The 7,487-nt window shown below is 34.1% G+C and overlaps 1 non-coding gene and 1 pseudogene across 1 annotated transcript; both read left to right on the top strand.

Annotated features, from left to right (window-relative positions):
• The first annotated feature begins 1,685 nt into the window (after positions 1–1,685).
• On the top strand, positions 1,686–1,792 carry LOC121220448 (small nucleolar RNA R71). The gene has a single exon (XR_005917650.1). It is a non-coding gene; the product is annotated as a small nucleolar RNA R71 (small nucleolar RNA).
• Positions 1,793–5,820: 4,028 nt separating this feature from the next.
• LOC107963301 (agamous-like MADS-box protein AGL80) lies at positions 5,821–6,312 on the top strand (annotated as a pseudogene).
• Positions 6,313–7,487: the final 1,175 nt, after the last annotated feature.

Raw genomic sequence — 7,487 nt, 5'->3', positions numbered from 1 at the left:
TCTGATGTCAAAATTTGTTCCAATGGGTCCTCAACATAGTTAACTTCCCTTTCCATGATTAATTCCTCTAAATCAGACACTACAGAACAATCATCAATTGTGTCAGAAAATCGCATAAACTTAAAAACATTAAATGTTACCTAATCGTCCTGAAAACGCACAGTAAGCTCGCCCTTCTACACATCAATAAGGGTCCTTCCAGTTGCTAGGAAAAACCTTCTTAGGATGATTGGCACTTATTTGTCTGCTTCAAAGTCTAGAATAACAAAATCAGTAGGAAAAATAAATTTGTCTACACGTACCAATACGTCCTCGATTTTTCCTTCTAGATGTGCGAAGGATCGATCTTTTAATTGAAGTGTAGCCGTAGTAGGTCTAACTTCACCTATCCCCAACTTCCTAAATATTGACATGGGCATCAAGTTGATACTCGCACCCAAATCACACACTGCCTTACCACAATATGTTGCTCCAATATTGCAAGGTATGGTAAAACACCCAGGATCCTTCAACTTTGGGGGTAGTTTGTCTTGAAAATATGCACTACATTCCTTTATCACCAAGGCTACCATCTCAAATTCTCCAAGCCTTCATTTTTTTGACAGGATATCCTTTATGAATTTGATGTAGTATGGCATTTTTTCAAGTGTTTCATCCAACGGGATGTTGATATGAACTTCTTAAATTAAACTTCATGCTTCTGCTTCTGAAGTCTTTGAGGATAGGGTAGTGGAGGCTTCTTTTCTGGAACTGGTTGATTCATCTTTTATGGCAATTCTGCTTCTATCGAAGCTGTTAATTTATCAGAATTAGCTGGTTTAGAAGTTACCTTATTAGATTTTGCAAACTCTGGTTCCTATGAAAATGAAATTTCAACACTCGGTTGAACTTCTTCTGAGTCTTGAGCATCGACTAGCTCCCTTTCAACTTCGACGGTGTTGGGCTCTAATGTCTTTTCGCTTATCAATGTCAACGCTTTATAATGCTCCTTCCCAAGATTCCTTGAATTCTCCGTATAACTAGGTAAAGCACCTTGTGGTCGGTTTCTGAGTTTAGTTGTAAGTTGGCCCATTTGGTTTTCCAAGTTTTTCAATGTAGCTGCTTGGCTTTGGATTAAGGCATCATTCTTGACTATGTATGCCTTCAACAAATTTTCTAAGCCATTGAATGGTTCAGTTTGAGATTGTTTCAGAACTTGTTGGGTAAAGATAGGCGGCTGGGTCGGTCTAGGTTGGGCATATGTGTTATTGGGTCCAACCCCTTGGTTACTCCAGGAGAAATTAGGGTGGTTTTGCCATGATAGGTTATAGGAATTGAATTGTAGTCCTTGCCTTCCTCGATTTTGGTTCTGGTTACCCATGTAATACACGAATTCTGGGTTCGGTGGCTATGCTGCAAAACTATTAAACCCATTAGTGGTAAAATTTTAAAGCATTGAGGACATTGAAAATATCTAAGATGCGAGTGAAGTGAGAGCGTCCACTTCATGTACTCCAGCGACTCATCTTCCTGATGCTACTCGATTGGTTGGCCATTGATAATTGTTACTGGCAATTCTCTCAATGATTTCATAAGCCTTATTATAAGACTTAGAAAGGAGAGCACCGTTAGTAGAAACATCCACTTCCATCCTCGTGTGAGCATTGAGACCATTATAAAATGTCTCAAGTTGGATGCAATGTGGGATTCTATGATGATGGCACTTCCGTAATAATTCTTTGTACCTTTCCCATGCCTCATACAAGGACTCATCATCCATTTTTTGAAAAATAGTGATCTCGTTCCTCAACTTAGCATTTTGGCTTGGCAGGAAATACTTTATAAGGAATCTTTCTGCTAACTCTTGCCATGTGGAAATTGAATTTGGTGGCAATGAGTTCAACCAGGCTCGAGCTCTGTCCTTTAGTGAATATGGGAACAACTTCAATCGTAGTGCATCTTTGGGTACTCCGACTAACTTAAAAGAATTGTTCACCTCCATAAACAGTCTTAAGTGAAGATGAGGATCTTTGGTAGGCATTCCATTGAATTGACCCACTGTCTGAAGCATCTGGAACATGACTGGCTTCAACTCGAATTGTTGTGCCTCGATTTCGGGTTGCCTAATACCCGGATTAAGATCATGAAATACTGGCACAGACTGTCTTAGACCTCTATCCCTATCATCAGCAATAAGGATAGGATTTTAAGCAGGGTTTACTCTGTTTCCTTGATTCAAATTTTTGAAGTTCATCTCTTCGGTCCTTTTTTGACTTGCTCGTCTTCTTTGCTGTCGAAAAGTTCTTTCTATCTCAGGGTCTACGGGGAGTAAATTGATAATTCGGTCAGTACTCAAAACCACCTGAAATAAACACAGAAAAATTAATTAACTTAAAACTGAACAAAAAAATAAACAGAAATGCAAAATTAACAAATTCACAAATAATGACTTTTTAAAATAGTCCCCTGCAACGGCACCAAAAACTTGGAACGACGGAAATGTGCAAGTGTACACAATCGCAACAAGTAATAAAGTGACAAGTAAATGTCGAGTTATCGTACCTACAGGGACTGTGAAAAGAATTATTTATGAATGCAAGTTTAAAACACTTTAGTGAAGAAAAACATTTTGATTTGAGGAAGTGATTAAAAACTAAGATTTTTAACTAAGTAAAATAAATAAAAATAAAATAAAAGTTCCAATGCACGATTTCAAAAAATTATTTTAATCAAGATGACATAATTGTGCTAGATTAGTTACATTTCTTAACTTAGAGTTATTAAACTCATGTTCATGTTGTTACGAATAAATTCACAGCAACTCGGTAATTTGCTAACTTATGAACATACTTACCTACCAAAATCCATTTATCTCTTAACTATATCTCTATGTCAATTCAACCAATTTTAGTAAGCAAATGTGTTCATGTACATACATACTTTTGAAATTAAAATAATCTATTGCACATATCTCTATTCCAATTCAAACAAAGCACAAAAGATTACATGAGGTAACAATGTATTTCTACCTTGAAACAGTTTAATCACAATAATCTTGCAAGTTATGCAAGGCTAATGTATCGTTAGATACCATTGCTAATTTAACCCTCAGCTACCTTAGATGATTAAACATGCACTGATTAAGTATTGTGTCAATTAAATACAATTTCAATCCATTTAAATAATTAATTCATTATTTACCTTACAATTGTAATGCAAGAATAACTTAGTCATGGTTTTACTTAATCAAACATCTTACCGAAGCCTATAACAACACAAACACAATTTTAATAAATTAAGTAGATGAAATGCAATCAACCTAACACGAATTAAATTTAAGCCATATTAATTAAATTAAACATATCAACATCACAAATATTCATAGACATTTTCATCATAACAACAAAAAAATTAAAAGGATAGAGAACAAGAATCAAATCTGGTGTTTCTCCGAGGCTTGACTAATTTGATCCGCTCCTCCTTCTCCGCTTGTTCTTGTTGAACCGAGGCTTCTACGAACACTTGAATACTACTCCAAATGGTGGATGAATGACTCTTTCTCAAGAGGTAAAATTGGCAAGGGAATTAAGAACAATGGAAGGAAAATGAAGAGAAAAAAATGAGAGAGAAGTGAAGAGATGAGAAGAGTTGAGATGTGTTTGAAGTGAGCAGCCAATGGGGGTATTTATAGGTTGAGATGGCTTCCAAAATTAGCAGAAATAAGCAGCCATTGAGTCCCCCCATGGCCGGCCACACACGTGGCAAGTTTGAAGGTTTCAAACTTGCTATTTTAAGGTAGGGGCAAATTTAGAAAGGCACAAATAGTGGAGGGGTTTGAATGCAATTTGAAGAAGTCTTCAAGGGCCATTTTGCAAGTCAAATAATCAGTCAAGAAAGCTGATTGGGTCAGCATGTGGGACGGTTTTGGGCTGCCCAGTGCTCGGTTGGTTCGGTTTTCTCGGTTCAGCTCAACTAGGCCCCTTTTATAATTAATTAATAATAATTTATTTAACCTAAATTAAATTGGATTAAAATTAAAATTAGTTATATTATGAATTAATACACATAATTTGGACCGTCTTATGCTGAAAATTTAATTCGCGTTGAAGCTTTAAAATTGCTTCCCAGTTTTGCGCTTCTAGTAGTGTCTACCGAGCCGTTTTTCTCCCTTTGTGCGAATCTATCGAAAATGATAAAAATTAATCAAAATTTACTATAAAATTAAGTAAAATTCAACATGTTAATAATTTAAGTATAATTTAATTATTTTATAATTATTATATATTTTTCGACACTAATTTTACCGAAACTGCATGAATTTGAGTTAAAATGGGCATGAAAAAGTGTATATATTTTCGTGTTTCCACTTAGCCGCAAATATAGTGGAAGCTTATAATAAACAATTCGACCAACATATACCATGTCAACATGGATATGTAGATCAACCGAATGCTTCCATCTTGATAATTGAACTATTCCAAGTTGACGAATGTTAGCGTTAGGGATTGTATGCAATTGGCGATCTGATCTTCTTCGTGGTGCAACATTAGCAGAAGATAAATTATTGCAACAACTCTTTTCAGCCAACGGTTAGCTCACCCTTTACACAATTTGGCTATTCAGATAGCAAAAAAAGTTGTCATACTTAGTCTAGGTGGCGTACTTATCATCTCTCTATTAGTTTTGTCATAACATTAAAATATTTACCAAATTTATAAGAAAAAAATATATAGCACATTATTACAATTTTTAGTTAACAATTTACACACTTAAATACCAAATACTCTAACATGGTAATTATATAGCTGATACATGCCATTTAAGTATTATAATGTTATTTTTTTGCCTTTTTTAATTTTCCAAAATAACTATTATTTTTTCAAAAATTAAGTTTTTTTTGTTTTTATATACTTTATTACCATTAATAACTAAAAATTGACATGGTGTACATACATGTATGGTATGTTTGAACACTTGCCTTTTATATATCTATGTATGTGTTATTTTTATCGGGCATTACCATTTATAGATTAATATACAAAATATTTATGATTTTTTTATAATATGGATAAAATATGCTATTAGTCCCTGTACTTCTATAATTTAAGATTTAGCCCTCATACTTTAAAAGCTAAAAATTCAATCATTTTACCTTTTCAATTTAAAAATCTTAGTCCCATCATTATCATGGTTGGTAGTTTTGATTGAAATTTATTAACTTAGCATGACTATTTTTCGTCAATCATATAACATTTCAAATGATGACAGCTTAATCAAATTGTCAAATTGATAAATTTTGATGGAAAATAGTTATGATTTTAATTATTGAACTGATATTTTTAAATAAAAAGTTGGAGGACTTAATTTTTTACTATAAGTACACAGACTAAGTCTCATATTTTGTTCGTACAAGGACTAGCACTATTATAAGTCTCATATTTAATGTTATTTGTATAAATACATGATGAAAGTCGTTTTTTTTTTGTTTTATAACTAACCGATTTATTTGATATTATAAGATTCGTATAAATACGTAATAATTTTTGTTGTAATACTTATGACGTCACTTTATGACTAAGCAAAATATACATCTACATGAAACATTAATCATGGAAAAAATAAAAAAAATTAAAACCTAACCCATCCAATTGAATTCTTTGTAATGCATTACAATGATATCTTCTATATACTAAAATTATTGGTTATTATTTTCATTTAATTTGAGAACATTTTCACTCCCTTCACCTCTATATAAAGCATCCAATTTCTGTTTGGGAAAGAAATACATTAGAAAAAGAAAAAGAAAAAGCCATTCCAATATCCCCTTTTGCTTTGAGAGCCATGACGAGGAAGAAGGTTAAGCTTGCTTATATCACCGATGATTTAGCAAGGAAAGCCACCTACAAGAAAAGAACAAAGAGTTTGATGAAAAAACTGAGTGAGTTGAGTACCCTTTGTGATATCGACGCTTGTTCTATAATGTACAGTCCTTATGAGTCCGAACTTGAGGTTTGGCCTTCCCCCATGGGAGTCCAACAGGTGCTTTCCAAGCTTGAGACGATCCCTGAGATGGAGAAAAGCAAGAATATGTTGAACCAATAGAGTTTCCTCTCCCAAAAAACCATTAAAGCAGCTGAGCAGCTAAAGAAGCATTGCAAGGAAAACTGGGAAAAAGAGATGACCCAGGTCATGTTCAATACGATTAGCAGCAAATGGGTGGTCCATGGTTTGAACTTTAAGGCCTTGAGTGAAATCAACTTGTTGCTCGGTAAAAAAATGAGTGATATTGACAAGAGGATTGATACACTTTTTAAGACACCCCTTAATCCTTAAGGAGTGTCATCATGATCGTCCTCATCCCTGGTTGCACTGCCACTGATGAAGATGGTAATGTCGAAGCATGCCGAGGACAGGTACAAAGGATATTGTGCAAGCATATGTGAACAAAATGGATCCAATGCAGAGGCATCAATGGATCATGGAATTGATGAGCAATAACAACAACAACCCACAAACTCATGTAGGAGGCAATGGGATGATGTTCCAATCTGGTGAAAACATCAACCCCAACAATGACCTTTAGTCAAATGTTGTTTTCCCTTGGGGAAAATGAGAGTTCATTCGATTTATCTATTTGCTTCTATTATGGCCTTTGATCGAAAGGTATTTTATCATTTACGTTAGGATGGTGTTGCATACTAAGATTTCAAAACCCTTTCCTATATCTTTTGAAATGACTTTGAGCCTTCGACAAATAATAAATATATTTCTTTCTTTACTTTATATCAATGGTGCACACCTAAAGGTATTCCTCAGTCACTTTTTATGATCCTAAGATACAGATTCCATTCTAGGATTTATTCTACAAATAATAAATACGTATCCTTCAACGCATACGTTCCAAGCTTACCTTTGCATAAAGAAGAAAATCCATCTCGGACAATGTTTTTCTTAACAAGTTCAACTTCTTTAAGGAGAACATAAAATAATATTTGTATTTTTGAATTTACTTCTTTGAATAATAAATACATATCCTTCACCACATATGTTTCAAGCTTACCGATGCACATAGGACAAACACCATCTCACACGAAGTTTCTCTTAACAAGTTCAACCTTTCTAAGGAGGCAATCATTGCAAATTTTCCAAAAAAAATAGAATGAGTTTAAAAGATAATGTAGGCTTCTAGTGAACAATGATCCATTAATGTATGTTTACATATCTCTCTTATTATGTTGATATTTCCAAAGAAAGAAAATGAGCTTCTTTAACAGAGAGTTTGCCCCCAAGGTCATCAATCCGAACAATCCAGTCTTTCCCCCTAAAAATAGAAATAGGTTTACCCAGAAGATCCTTAATACCTACCATGTTCAATTGGTTCCCAACTTTGTTTAGGTCCTCTCCACTTCCATTAACCTTGCACCATTTTTGGACCCAGTAAAAAAAGTTTGGTGTTCTCTTTGTGTCAAGACAGATGCTTTCTTGAAGAGACATTAACCAACAATTAT

Source organism: Gossypium hirsutum, chromosome D08 (assembly GCF_007990345.1).
Source record: "Gossypium hirsutum isolate 1008001.06 chromosome D08, Gossypium_hirsutum_v2.1, whole genome shotgun sequence".
In the NCBI taxonomy this organism is placed as follows: domain Eukaryota; kingdom Viridiplantae; phylum Streptophyta; class Magnoliopsida; order Malvales; family Malvaceae; genus Gossypium; species Gossypium hirsutum.
Note: the sequence above shows the minus strand (reverse complement) of the source record. Positions and strands in the feature narration are given on the sequence as shown.